Here is a 15207-nt window from a genome sequence, read left to right on the forward strand (position 1 = left end):
TTTTGACAAACGCCGCAACAGATTAGTATTTAGCGTCGTTTTTATACAAATGCCGCAATAGGATTCTCTTATAGTGGCGTTTTTTAATAAATGCCGCAACATATTAGAACTTTAGCGGCGTTTTTAAACAAACACCGTAATAGTATTTACCTATAGTGGCGTTTTTCAATAAACGCCATAACATAATAGTACTTTAGCGGCGTTTCTATACAAACGCCGCTAAAGACTCATACTTTAGTGGGGTTTTTATACAAACGTGGCAATTTATCAGTACTTTAGTGGCGTTTGTTCACTGATTTTAGAATAATTTTGGTTGAAATTACTTGGGAGTTTCCTGTGTGGCAAGAAATACTCACAGTAGAGACTAGAAAGAGGCGAAGAAGCCAAAGCAAATCAAGCAGAAAAAGCTTACACTTTCGCAGAGATAAATCAAAGAGGAAAAACAAAGAAGAAAAAACGGTAAATAGAAATGGATGTGATCAAATCCCAGCAAATATCATCTCGGCCAATCGAGAAGGTGACAGTTCATCCTTTGGTTCTTCTTAGCATCATCGACAACTACAATCGTGTCGCAGGTTGACACCCGCAAGCGCGTCGGAGTCCTTCTTGGCACCTCCTTCAAAGGCACCATTGACGTCAACAACAACTACGCAGGTTCTTCTCCCTTCTTTTCTTTATGTTTGTTCCTTCGAATTTCATTCTAGATCTTATTTGTTTTGATTTTTAATTACATAATGTCGTTATTTTGTTGTTGTTGAAATCTTATATTCATACCTTACGAGATTGTTGGTTGTTGAGAGTAAATTTTGGGTTTTAGGGTTTTTACCTTTAAAATGTTTAATTTGAATTGAAGGCAATTTGTTAGATTCCTTGACCTAAATTTCCATTTATAGTTTCTTTTTTTAAATGGATGTGGAAATGTATGTAATTAAAGGTGCTTTCATTAGAGAAACATTTGATTAAGCTCTCTGGCCAACCTCATGCATTGATGCTTTAGTTTCTTAAGATTGAGCTTGTATTAAGGCTTTTTCACCATTACTATTATTGTTATTAGTGCCTTTTGAGGAAGATGAGAAGGACACGAGCATATGGTTCCTTGACCACAACTACCATGAATCAATGTTTAAGAGGATTAATGGTAACTCTTTTCTCAACTCAGAGTAAATAATGGTGCCAATTTTAATTTGTTATTTCTCTCATTTCTTGTTTTGTCTAGGAAGGGGAGGGGCAAGTGTCATCCTTCATTACATGATATGTGAATGTAACACCCCAACCCGTATCCAACTCGGATACGAATCCGAGGTGTCACATTGACTTTTAAAAACATGTACTTGTATAAAATAGTGAGTAATTTAAAAATTTTATAACATATAAATAACTAATTTACATAAAAGACATTTTCATTATTACAAAACCAATCAGAGCATGTATCTTTCACTTATTATTTACATATAACTATTCGAAACATTTATAAAACGGTTCATAGCTTAAACAATAGATTCTTTTGAAAACATGCCAACTAGAACTTTATATACTAAAATACCTATTATTCACATCTTTTCTGATCTGACCTTTAGTAAGAAGAACTGACCTGCCTTGCTCCACATAGCTCTTTACTCTTCTCGAAACCTACGTGTAAATCACTTACACGCTAAGTCAACGACTTAGTGAGGCATATAAACATATAAGGTAAACGGTAACTAATAATCATACCTAAACAATTACTACTATCATTTCATATACCACTCATACTTTTACATGTAATAAATATATGCATACGTATATGGCGTTATCATTCATATCTCTTATCTCATGTTCCTATGATCTCTTATGTCCATATCATATAACATATACCATAACCAATTGCACATATACATATCATATCGTGTACACTATATATATATACTATCATAAAACATGTACACCCAAGCAATTATATTATCATCTTCATTTCTTTCTTATTTTATCACTATCATTGATTCCTTTTATCATATGATCTTATAAGTTACCGTTTGTACAATCAATATCACCCATGAAATTCCACAAGGAAACAAACATATTATCATATCATTTTATTAATATTATTTATTTAATAGCCCATGATACTCATGTGAGAACTAAAGATATGCGAGTACATAGAGGTTGTGCACTAATGCTGTCACCACAGCTCATATAATTGCACCGAAGTGCCACATATAATTGCACCGGAGTGCCGCGTAGAATTGCATCGTAGTGCCATATAATAATTGCACCAGAGTGCCGCGTAGAATTGCACCATAGTGCCATATAATAATGTCCATAAGGACCACATATCATTCCTTAAGAATCATATACATATACTAGGGATCAAGTATGTGTCTCACCAGACTTCACACATGTTCCAAAGAATACATATATGTCCCGAAGGACCACATATCATTCCTTAAGAATCATATACATATGCCAAGGATCAAGTATGTGTCTCACTAGACTTCACACATGTTCCAAAGAATACATATATGTCCCGAAGGACCACATATCATTCCTTAAGAATCATATACATATGCCAAGGATCAAGTATGTATCTCACCAGACTTCACACATGTTCCAAAGAATACATATATGTCCCGAAAGACCACATAGACCCTCGACTCTTGGCATGCCAACTATACCCCTAGCTCTCATGACACATAACATGGGCATTATCTTTTATATCCTTTTTCATATTCATGTAACCATATCATATATTCATATAAGCGCATGGTTTCCTTCACATATACATGTAATCACGTAGTTCATATCCATTCTCATATAAGTTCATATTCATATAAACATAGGATTCACTTTCACATATCAAATATACTTTCTCTTTCATATAACTCATGTCTTGTGATCATGTAAACACGTATCACATAAAATAACATGTCAAACATATCACACAACTGATATAATATTCTCATATATTCATGTAGTTCAGTATCACATATCATATGAATCATATAAATCATGTCACATATACTCATGCATACATAAAATTCACAAATCAAATAACATTTTAAGAGTTATTTAAAGAAGCTGCCACCTTTGGTCGTACTGGAGGAGAATTTTAACTAATATGCCAATATTGTTGCAGAATGCCACTCAAAAGAGCCAAAAGGTTTTTGTTCACGTTCCTTCTGAAATTGCTGCTCATGAAGTTGAGGAGATTGGTATGCCATTTGATGAAATTTAGTGTTATCTTTTCAGGATATTATCCTTGTGGTTAAGATGCTAATAGTTTGGATTAGTTAACCATTAATTTGGTTGCTTATTACTCCTTTTTCACTCATAAACCTACAAGATGTGTTTTGGCAGCGTTGCTTAATGTTAAAGCTTGAGTAGGTTTCTGATTTCATTTCTTTGAGCAATGGTTGCAAGTATCTTTACTCTAAGAAGTTACTGTCTAATTTTCTGAAGTTCTCTACTCTAAGAAACATTTTATTATAAAATATTGTGGTTTGCAATGGAGAACTTAAATAGGTTCATTTGTTTATACTTTATAGTATTAGTACTCATAGTCTCATACAACATTCATATTTATTTATTTATCAAATTCATGGATTTGTTGGATGCTTCATGAATTTTCTGGCCATTAGAGAGACTAGAACAAGTTTAATGACAAATGCTTCTTGAGTTTTTCTAGCCCACATTAGATGAGCAATCGAATAACTGTAAGGTGTGATATCATTAAACCTAAATGGATTTAGGGTGATTGTTGAGAATTTGTCTTAGGATCATTTTGTTGATTTATTATGTTATTGGTAGCATGGAACATGGATAGATCCTGTTTTCTTGAATTTGAAATTTGGTTGGGACATCATTGTTGAGGTTTATAGGCATTTTCTCTTCCTTGAGGAAAATAAAGTTTTCTTTATTGCATAAGCTATGGTATTGATGATTGTGATTAACTGTTATTCTAGGATGTCAAGGAAAACCTTGTGATGATTTACATGAAAGGGGTACCTGATTTTCCTCAATATGGATTCAGCTCTTTGGCAGTTAGAGTGTTAAAGCACCACAGTAAGTATATTTTACATGAAAGGGGTACCTGACAAGAATATTTTCCTCGCATCCCTCTTCGGCTTTTGATTGGTAATTAATATGTTCATGGATGATTCTGCATTTGTTTTACCTTGCTTATGCATCTCTCTGGATATGACTCATATTTTGTCTTTAGAATAAAATTACATGATCAAAAGGATTTACGCCTTCTCTGTCTTTGATGAATGCTCCATGCATGTCCGTTTAACTTGATGTATTTTTGTTAACAAATGCATTTAGCCGATTTTTGTTCTTATCAAATTTCTGGCTGATGCAGATATTCCCTTAAGTGCAAGAAATATCCTGGAAGATCTTGAGCTGAAAAGTGTTGTCAAAGCCTTCAGGTAACTCCACTTTTATTAGTATTTTACTTTGAAGGCTAACCTAATTGTGATCTTGATTAAAAAAATGAACACTCAAACTCTCCTTTTTAACCTATGGTTCTCTCGTTTTGTGGTTTAAACATGATACATTTTGTATTTACATTTTTTCTTAGTAAAATAACTTGTTGAATGTCGATAGTCATCTGTTAATGAAGCATGTTCTGTGGGCTGTCTATTTTTGTTCCATCAATATTTATTGTATCTTGTGAAAAGTGAAAATTTTCTTCAGAGTTATGGATTTGTGTTAGTTGATTATATGTCAAATGTTTCCATTTTTTCTCTATATTAAGCTTCATGTTGATTCTTATTAGTATTTCTTATATTTTTGTATCTTCCAGACTCCTTGTTTTCATTTGGTTGAAGCAAAAGTCCGCGCAAAGAGTGAACCGGAGCTAGGGGATTTTTTACTTCCTTTCCCTACGAAGGAGCAATGAAGACTAAATTCTAGTAAACAATATTTTTTTAATTGAAAGTGAAAGAAAGTAGACTAAATTCTAAAGAACAATGTTAAACTACATTACATTTAATTTTAATGTTTATAAATTTTATTTTATTTTGTTGTTAAGTATTTTTCTGCATAACTCGTGTCTTTACTAAAATGTATGATTGTTGTTAATTAGATAAAGCTAGATGATATTAAATTTAGGTGATGTAGAGCAAAAATGAAATATGCAAAATCATCTTAGCTAAAGAAAGGTAATTAGCGGCGTTTGTATCAAAAAATGTCGTTATAGATTTGACCTTTTGCGGTGTTTGTTCCAAAAACGCCGCTATAGATCTGACCTTTTGCGGCATTTGTATCAAAAAACGCCGCTATAGATTTGACCTTTTACGGCGTTTATTCTAAAACGTCGTTATAGATCTCGATCTTTTGCGACGTTTGTTCCAAAAACGCTGCGATAGATCTGACCTTTTGCGGGGTTTGTTCCAAAAACGCCGCTATAGATCTGACCTTCTGCGGCGTTTGTTCCAAAAACACCACTGCAGATGTCAACCTTTTATGGCGTTTGTTCTCAAAACGTCGCTATAGATGTCAACCTTTTGCGGCGTTTGTTCCAAAAACGCCGCTATAGATCTCGACCTTTTGTGGCGTTTGTTCCAAAACGTCGCTATAGATCTTGATCTATTGCGGCATTTTTTGTTCTCAAACGCCGCTAACTTTAGCGGCGCTGGTATGGCCGACGCTTCTTGCGGCATTTTTCCTATCACTGCAAGTGCTTTTAGCAGCGCTTAAAAACGCCGCTGTAGGACTAAAAAACCGCCACTAAAACTATGTTTTGCTGTAGTGAATCTGATTAGCCAACGCTAACTCTTTCTATCTAAAATGCAAACCCTTATAATATCCATATTTTTGCTTATACACAATACTATCTCTTTGTTTCAAATTCATTACAATGATTGCATTTATCTTATAAACTGGTCACTGATTCACTTATTCTTGAACTCTTCTACCAATTCTCACCACATCATTAGATCTTTTAACTTTCTTATGGTGACACTTGTTCACCATATTTTATCTTATCTACAAAATAATAAGAATACTCCACATCACTTCCGTGATTCACAACTGTGAAAACCTTCTATCATAATTCTAATATGATTTCAACTTTCTAAAAACACCCTTTGATCTTATGAGGTACTTCCTGAGGTAACCGCTCTTCATCATGCCTGGCCAGGGCAGGTGAATAGCTATCACAGTCAGGAATATCGCCTTTCACTCTACTTCAAAATTATCACGATCAGATTTCTACTATATTAAACTAATCTTATTCTATTAGCAAGACAGCATACTCCTTACACTATCAGATCAGAATTTGTTTTTCACTATGTGTTGGCATGTACACATTTTAAAACTCTTTTACCTTCGGTTTAAGCCTAGAATTGACTAAACCTGGCTTTGATACCATTAAATGTAACACCCCCAACCCGTACTCGACCCGGATACGAGTCCGAGGTGTTACATTGACTTTTCAAACTTTGACTCATGACAAAAACTCGAGAAAATTTAAAACTTTCATTAAAGTCACAGCGGTTTGTTTAACTCAATCAATTAGTGCATGCCAACTATATTCAATATACATAATACATCTAATTCAAGACATCTTTTCTGATATGATCTTCGGTAAGAAGTAACTGACCGGTCTTGCTCCTCTTCACTTTTCTTCTAGCTTTCTGAAACCTTCGTGTGAAACTAAAAATATATAACCACTACTAATGCATTCATAATCTGTACTTATTATATCATACAAAATCATACATTCTGTCATGCAACCACTATCCACTTGTACACACACATCATTCACATATTCTTATCATATATCATTATAAGTAATCCAATTTAACAATTGATCTGGTACCTATTATATTAGTTTTGTCATTATTTCTCAAGGAATGACACATCACATTATATAATTCTTATAACAGGTTTCATAGCACAAAACATGTAAATCATATGTAAGGTATTTATTATTATCTCATTATTAGTCTTATTTTCGTTCTTTATCTTTTTGTCATATGTTCTTGCATCAATTCCTCTTAACCAAGCTATATACACATCATTATATCACATATATCACTTCACACCATAAAGATTACAAACCAATCACATACTATCATGCAAGGTTATTTTATATTATTTCCTTTATTAGCCCATGTACACATGTGAGAACCATAGATATGTGAGTCTATAGAGGTTGAGCAATAATTCTGTCATCAGAGCTCGTATAATTGCACCGAAGTGTCACGTAGAATTGCACCGTAGTGCCGCGTAGAATTACACCGTAGTGCCATATAATAATGTCCATAAGGACCACATATCATTCCTTAAGAATCATATACATATACTAGGGATCAAGTATGTGTCTCACAAGACTTCACACATGTTCCAAAGAATATATATATATCCCGAAGGACCGCGTAGACCCTCGACTCTTGGCATGCCAACTATACCCCTAGCTCTCAAGACACATAACATGGGCATTTTCTTTTATACTTATCATTTCACATAACACATAGTTCACTTTCACATATCACGTAGTTTATATAACTTTTCGTGTCATTTTACATTTCGTGACACCTTGCTTACATTTTATTATTATGACTTTTCATAATTACATATACACATAATCTTATAGTTCATTCACATAGCTCATCATAAATTTTCATAAGATCACACCCATTCACGTAGTTAATTTCCATATAATTCACTTGTACCTAATCACAGAGTCTTATAATATTTCATACAACCTCATACATCACATCACCTAGATATATACTCAAATACTCATAGTTATATAATACTTAAATTATTCCTATTCACATCATTCATGGTCATATTTATAAACATGCATTTTATATTCTATGTGCATATCATCACTTTATATCCAAATCTCCTAAGTGATATATTATTCTCAGTTCCTTTTATAGTTCAGTCTTATCTAGTTTTCCTCCATTCTCCATAAATCTTATAACTCTAATGCACAATTTCCCATAATTGATCATATCATTACTTACTTGTCTCATTTATGTTTCTATTATTTATATAACCTTTGCACATGTTTACCTAATTCAGTTTCACATACTTATCACATATGCAAGTATTCTAATAAATTATCATCAAAAGCTCCTATAGCATCTTCCTATAGCTTCATAGATCTTTACCATATAATTGATCTTACATATCCCTATAACCAGTTCTATCAATATCTCCTAATATATAAATATCTATTAATCTCATATTGTTCTATAGGTCAATGATATTTTAACTTATCTCACATTTTATTTAATCCCTTAAGTTAATTCCACCAATTCCCTTATATCTAAATTAGGTAATTTATATCTTGTTCCATATTTTATGTCACTTTATCTTGTTAACACATAAGTCGTGGTTACCTTACATAATTTGTGATCCTATAACTTATATCACATGTTCATATAGCTCATATAACAATTTTCCTATAATACATAAATCATTGTCATATAACTCATATCATATAAATTCATACCACATAACATATAATACGAACAAAACATATTCACACAATATCAAACATAATTATACTTCTACTCCTACAATCATATTGGAAACAGACTTGTCGCAAGTCCAATTTCTATATTCAATACGTATATTATAATAGTATGCACTCACCTGGCCTCACTAGTCAATACCGATCTCTTATCTTTTCCTTGATCGATCTTACTTGCCAAATATTCTGGAATTTCTTTACGCTTAAAATCTACATAAATGTACATTTTAAGGCAATTATTAGATACCTACACCTTGTAATTGGATACTAGCAACTTACACGAACCTATTAAACCAATATTCACAACTTTCCTTTAGGGGGAATCGGTTCCCTACTGTGGGGGAATCGATTCCCCTATGACATTCTGGAATTTCTGGTTCAGTTGAGGGGGTATCAGTTCCCCCTTGAATGGGTACCAATTCCCCTAGCCCAGAAATCACCGATCAATTACGAAAATTCACTATTCCAACTTCAATTCTTCATATTTCAACCCCTTTTATATTCTTAACTCAAATATACATACTTAAACTAATTTATACTCATTTATTTCATCTTAAACCTCAAAATTCTATTCTCCATATAGAAATCAATAATCATACCAAATTTTCCATGTTACCCAAACTTAATTCTAACACTTCTAGCTTCTTATTCTCATAGATGACAAGTCAAATTCATAAGAACTTCAAAAACCTCTTTATTCTAACAATTCATTTCTACACCCTTCATATAATTTCCTCTTTAATTCACTATTTGTGATGTTTAAAGCTTATATAAGCTTATATAACACCCAAAGAATCAAAGCCACTTATAAATCCAAGAATTAAACAGCTGAAATTATACTTACCTTTAACTGAGGCTTACGGGGAGAAGAAGAAGAAGCTGAGGAAGAAGACTCTGGATACATCCCTCATTTCTCACGTTTTTATATCCCTTAAAAAGAGAATAAATATATTCTCTTAGAAAAGACCATAATACCCTTGTTATTTCCAAACTTTACCATTAAATCCAACATCAAATTTCTTCAATAAAATCCATAAACTTTTAACTTATTTCGAAATCAAGCACATACTTTTCAAAATTTTCAATTTAGTCACTGACCCTGATTCAGGATGTTACAGACCGACTATGTAACTCTTAACGAATTTCCTAGTTCCACTAGTACTAGAGGGATAAGAGAATGCAGGACATTAGTTATGAGTGGCCTATAACTAGGCTCGGGTTGTATGCAAAGCACGACAATAACATCAACCTGATATAGGTGCTTCAAATCTATTGTTTCAATCGGAAGTTTCAAATCAAGAGTTTAACATAAGCTGAAAATTATAGAAAATCACTTACCAAATGTACATTACTTGGGAGCCAATATGTGGTAAAGTCATTTGGGCTCCAAATCTATGCTGATATATATGCTTATTGTATCGTACTGATAAAATAAGAAGCCTAGTATAATTGATAAGAGTTTATACTATGATCATTTAGTTGATATCTGCTACCCACTTTATGTCAAGTCCTCATATGTAAGATAACATATGCAGACCCTGCTTTATATTACTAAATCCTTAGTTATAAATTTGAACTGATTTTTATTTTTATCTTTTTATGATTAATTTAGAACTGAATGTTTTCTATATGGATTAACACATGTTATCATCCTAACTTAATGCAGTCGGCAAAGGAAAAGATGCTCCAGCTGGAACATGTAATAGTTGAGGGGTTGAATGACAATATAGACTAAACTGGCAGAGTACAAAAGGCTGACATTTAATTCATCCCAGGAACTAAGAAGCCGACTTTACAAATTTTGCATGCCCTAAAATTTTCCTATTACCTTATTCTACTTAGCCCTTGATCATTCATCTCTTAATTATTCAATAGAACCTCATCTGGAATAATGAACATTGCCAATTATTTGAGCGGCCTATAGTCTGTAACTTGCGTTCTTGATGCACATGATGCTTGAGTAGAGCGGTTAATGTTCGTCTCTAGATATGAAAATGTATAGAATCTAACACCACAGAACTATTGACATGATAGCGTTGCAGAAAGCTCTTTGGAGTAACTATTATCATAAATCAAGAGTTTAACATAAACTGAACTATTAACATGATAGCATTGCAGAAAGCTCTTTGGAGTAATTATTATCATAAATCAAGAGTTTAACATAAACTTAAAAGGGCTTAGGTTTATTAATAAGGGATTACTTAGGCATGTAGACCAAGGTTGGGCAATGATCAGAGTTTCCCGGGGCTTGAAACTCCACAAAGGTGCTCGAGAACGCACTAATCCAAATGAAGTTTATAAGGGCTCTATTCAGTTTCTGAGCCAAAAAAAGTCTCATGGTGAATACTAGACCAAGTATGGAGAGGGCGAAAATAAGAGTGATCAACAAGAACCTAACTTTTTGCGAGTATCTCAGCCTCCTCTAAAGAACATAACTCATTCTAGGCCTTAATCTCATCATCAATATTACCACCAGCCCCATTAGAAGTCAAATTAGCAATCTGAAACCTCTCCAGTTCCTTTCTTTTCTTTTTAACTTTCTTAGAAATATTATTATACTCGGTCTAATCAAGAGTTTTAAGACTACTCTTCAACCACTTTAATTTCTTAGAAGTCAAATTAGCAATCTGAAACCTCTCAAACCTCCAGAGGAGACCCGTGAAAGGTGAAATAAAAAGGGGGAAATGGGATTCAAAGTGTTAACGATTCCAAATTTCAACCAGTACAGTACACAATGCATATAGTACTTGAAACTATATCTGATTTGCAATTAGTTCAAACTTGAAAAAAAACAAAACCCTGAGAATCGAAATCCCATCAGCTTAAACTATAGTTTTTAATTTTAGAAGAGAGAAATCTCAGTCCAAAATCGTTCCTTTCCAGGAACAGAGAAAAAATCCAGTATGTGGATTCCAAAATCATTACTTTATAAACGAACAGAGGGAAAAAACAATTTTGGGAGAGACGAACCTGGCAAGAGTAGCAAATACAACAACACAGAAAATGAAGTCCGTTGGAGCAAGAGATAGCTCCTCGCACAACTCTCGCCAAATCGAGGAAGAAGAATATTTTCAGCTAACGGAAGGGGTATTTTAGCCAACAAAGAACAGGAATTAACAAATACTAAGGGGGTGTTTGGATAGGGGAATGTGAGATTCTCATGGGAATGGAATCCACATTCCCCCATTTAGTTAGGTCGGGAATCTCATTCCCGATAATGAAAGAATACCAATAGTGGATTTTTTGGGGTATATTACTGGGAATGTCATTACCTCCATTTCCTTAGGTATTGTTGGATTACCGACGTTTTGGACTAAAATGCCCTTAAATTTTTATTTTTTTTAAAAAAATATTCTTCTTCTGTCATTGAATGATAAAAATTCTATGAAGGTTAAATTACAAATTTATCCTTAAATTATTTTAGATTAAAAAAAAGTCTATAATTAAAATTTTATATGAAGTTCAGGGATTAAAATAAAATTTTACCCTTTCATTAAACTTTTTTTATATTTTTAATTTTGTAAAAAAATTATATAAATATTATGAATTTAAATTTTTTAAAGAAATATATAAATATTTTTCAACTTGTAATATTATACAAATATATAATAAAGTCAATTTGGTCAAATATACATTCCAATAATCTTTTATTCCTTTAACCAAACACGGTAATCTTACATTCCTACTAAGCCAACCAAACACAAAATACAACATTCTCAGTAATCTTATTCCCTGATAATCTTACATTCCCACTGGTAATCATACATTGCGTGAACCAAACGCACCCTAAAGGGATATGGGGATTAATATTCCCAGTAAAACAGGGAAAAAAAGACACTGTTGGTATTCAATGTTTACCATCGCTCGGGAATAATACCTATCCAAACGTGGGTATCTTAACCCGGAAAAAAGGATTCCCCCAGGAATGTTTAAATCCATGAACCAAACGGGGCCTAAGTGGTATTCCTTTGATCATATCAAGTCGATCAACGCCTAACATTACCTTACAATCATTAAACATTAACCATGAGCAACTCAAACTCTTTGCATGTTTGCTTTAAAATGCCTTATGAAAGCTATAGACATATTAACAAATATCAGTCAAGCGTACTGGACTGTAGTGCTTTCAACTGGGCGAAGAAGACAGTGAGAAATCAATTACTACCTTTCGACCAGTGAACCTCTCTTTCATCTCTTTCATGTGATCTTGGACTTGAGGGAGTTCAAGTCATTAAACATTAACCATGAGCAACTCAAACTCTTTGCATGTTTGCTTTAAAATGCCTTATGAAAGCTATAGACTAGGGGTGTGCAAAATTACCCGACCCGGTTGACCCGACGACCCGGATCTAAAAAACTGGATAATTCTCTAAAAAAATTACCCGGCCGGGTAAGGTACCCGGCCCGACATTTCCCGGGTCGGGCCTGGGTCACAAAATCTAGTTTTTCCGGGTACCCGAGTACCCGGTTAGTTTTTATTTTTTTTATTTTTTATATATAATTATATAAAATATAATGAATTATTTATATTATGGATTATTATATTTTGTATTTTTGAACTTTTAAATTTTATGTTCGGATATTAGAGTATGTAATTCGAAGTTTCAAACATTTAAATTTGTGTATATATTTTTTTAAATTAATAATTTGAAAATAAAAAATTAAAAACTGGGTATCAGGTACCCGATTACCGGGTACCCGTAACATCCGGGTCGGGACACGAGCCGAGAAATTGTCGACCCGGAAATTCCGGGTAGCCGAAAATCCGGGTATCTGGATTTGCACACCCCTACTATAGACATATTAACAAATATCAGTCAAGCGTACTGGACTGTAGTGCTTTCAACTGGGCGAAGTAGACAGTGAGAAATCAATTACTACCTTTCGACCAGTGAACCTCTCTTTCATCTCTTTCATGTGATCTTGGACTTGAGGGAGTTCAAGAGCTCGAATGAACATATCAGAATCAATCCCTATTGGGAACTGTAATTTCAAGTTCCCAAGAAAAAAAGTTGTTACAAGGAATAATGTTACAGTGCTAAAAGACTTATGGAAAATAAATTAATAAATGGAAACTTGAAGGTGTTTAGAAAAAAAGAAACAGAAAAGGATCAGTTAAGACATACGGCGGCTACACGAGTCAGCTTTCCGTGATCCTCTACTCCTTCAGGTGTTCCCTCCAGCCCAACAATACGAGTACAGGCACTAACAAATTGCCTTGCATAGTCATATTTGTGGAAGCTGGAAAGCCAACACTCCAGCAATTAAACCAAGACAAAATGTATTTGCCTTCAAATGTAACAATGCCAGAAACAAAAATGATCTTACCCTACTAAATCAGCAGCAAGTACTGTTCTGATCAGATCTGACCGAGATGGCAGCGTCCTATGGATTTCAGAAGAAGGAAAAGGAGTATGCAGAAACCAACCGACTTTCATGTTTGGGTTACGATCTTTCAAACATTTCGGAAGAAACATTAGATGGTTATCATGGCACCAAACCACATCCCCTTCCAGATAATGTTCATTAACCACTTCGGCAAACATCTGGTTCGCTTTCTTGTAAGCATCAAACTGAGATTGAAAACTTCTGGTCGTTGCAAGTCGGTCTTCTTGTGGGAGTCCAAGGTAATGAAACAGTGTCCACAATATTTTGTTACAATATCCATTATAATATTGATGAACAATTTCTTCATCAAGAAATACTGGTATACATCTCTGCATTAAGTAAAGCACAAATTAAAAATTAACCCTGAAATTTTCGAGATCTTGGATTACATGTTAAATTGTTAAAAACATTAAGAACTTCATTTCTACAACCTTTTCTGGTAAAGCTTTAATTAATGACTTTCGTCCAATTGCATCAGGGACATTTACACCAGCCCAACCAATCCATCTTGTCTCAAATTCTTTCACACCTTCATAACAAATTGAAGAATGCAGTTTGCAACTAAACAGTTGAAAATGAATTCCAGAAAAGGAAACGAAACACAATTCGAGAGATAGAGAAAAAAGAGGCGATCGTTTGTTACCGAGAAGTGCACTGACTAAGCCTCCTACACTAATCTCAAGCTGCCAAGAATCATCGCCACGCCTAACTGCAGAAACCGGAAGCCCATTAGCAACCACCAACAAGCGCTGTCTGGAAGCCCGGAAATTTTTCCTTTCGCATCCGTCAGAAGAACATCTGTTGGTAGCTGAAATGGTTTCTAGTGATTCTTCATCGGTGAAACAACTTGAGTTTCGGAATCAGGCGAATAAGGATCATTGCTCGATAACTCAGTCACACCATCATTCAATGACTTGTTGAATTTCCTCAACTCCCTTTCTCTAAGAAGCCTCTCCAATCTTGTTCTCGGAGTGTCGGTGGCGTTACAGTTATCTCTGCTCCCTCGCATTCCGTTGGTTTTATTTGACGAAGCCTAACAAATCAAAATAGAAACAAATAAATAAATTACAAACCACACACACACACACATACAAAAAAAGGGTTATTTTATTTCACCAGATTGTTGCTGTTATGCGAAATGCTGATATTTGGGGATAAAATCGACATTGAAGAAGACAAGAAAGGGTAATATGGAGAAGACGAAGAGGGAAGAGAGCAAGTTGGGAATATTGCGGATATTGTGGGATGCCGAGGCAAAGGCTGTGGTGGTCGTTAACACCAAAGAGTTTGTTCGGAGAAAAAAAAAATCCATCACCATATATATGTATATATACTCACATACATACAAAACA

The 15207-nt window shown here is 34.0% G+C and overlaps 1 pseudogene; it reads right to left on the reverse strand.

The window, feature by feature from the left end:
- The window catches only part of LOC120133431, a 32095-nt pseudogene extending 17231 nt beyond the window's left edge, over nt 1-14864 (reverse strand).
- Nucleotides 14865-15207: the final 343 nt, after the last annotated feature.

The sequence above is a fragment of the Hibiscus syriacus genome, unplaced genomic scaffold (assembly GCF_006381635.1).
Source record: "Hibiscus syriacus cultivar Baekdansim isolate YM2019G1 unplaced genomic scaffold, ASM638163v2 tig00110580_pilon, whole genome shotgun sequence".
NCBI classification, from domain to species: Eukaryota; Viridiplantae; Streptophyta; class Magnoliopsida; order Malvales; family Malvaceae; genus Hibiscus; species Hibiscus syriacus.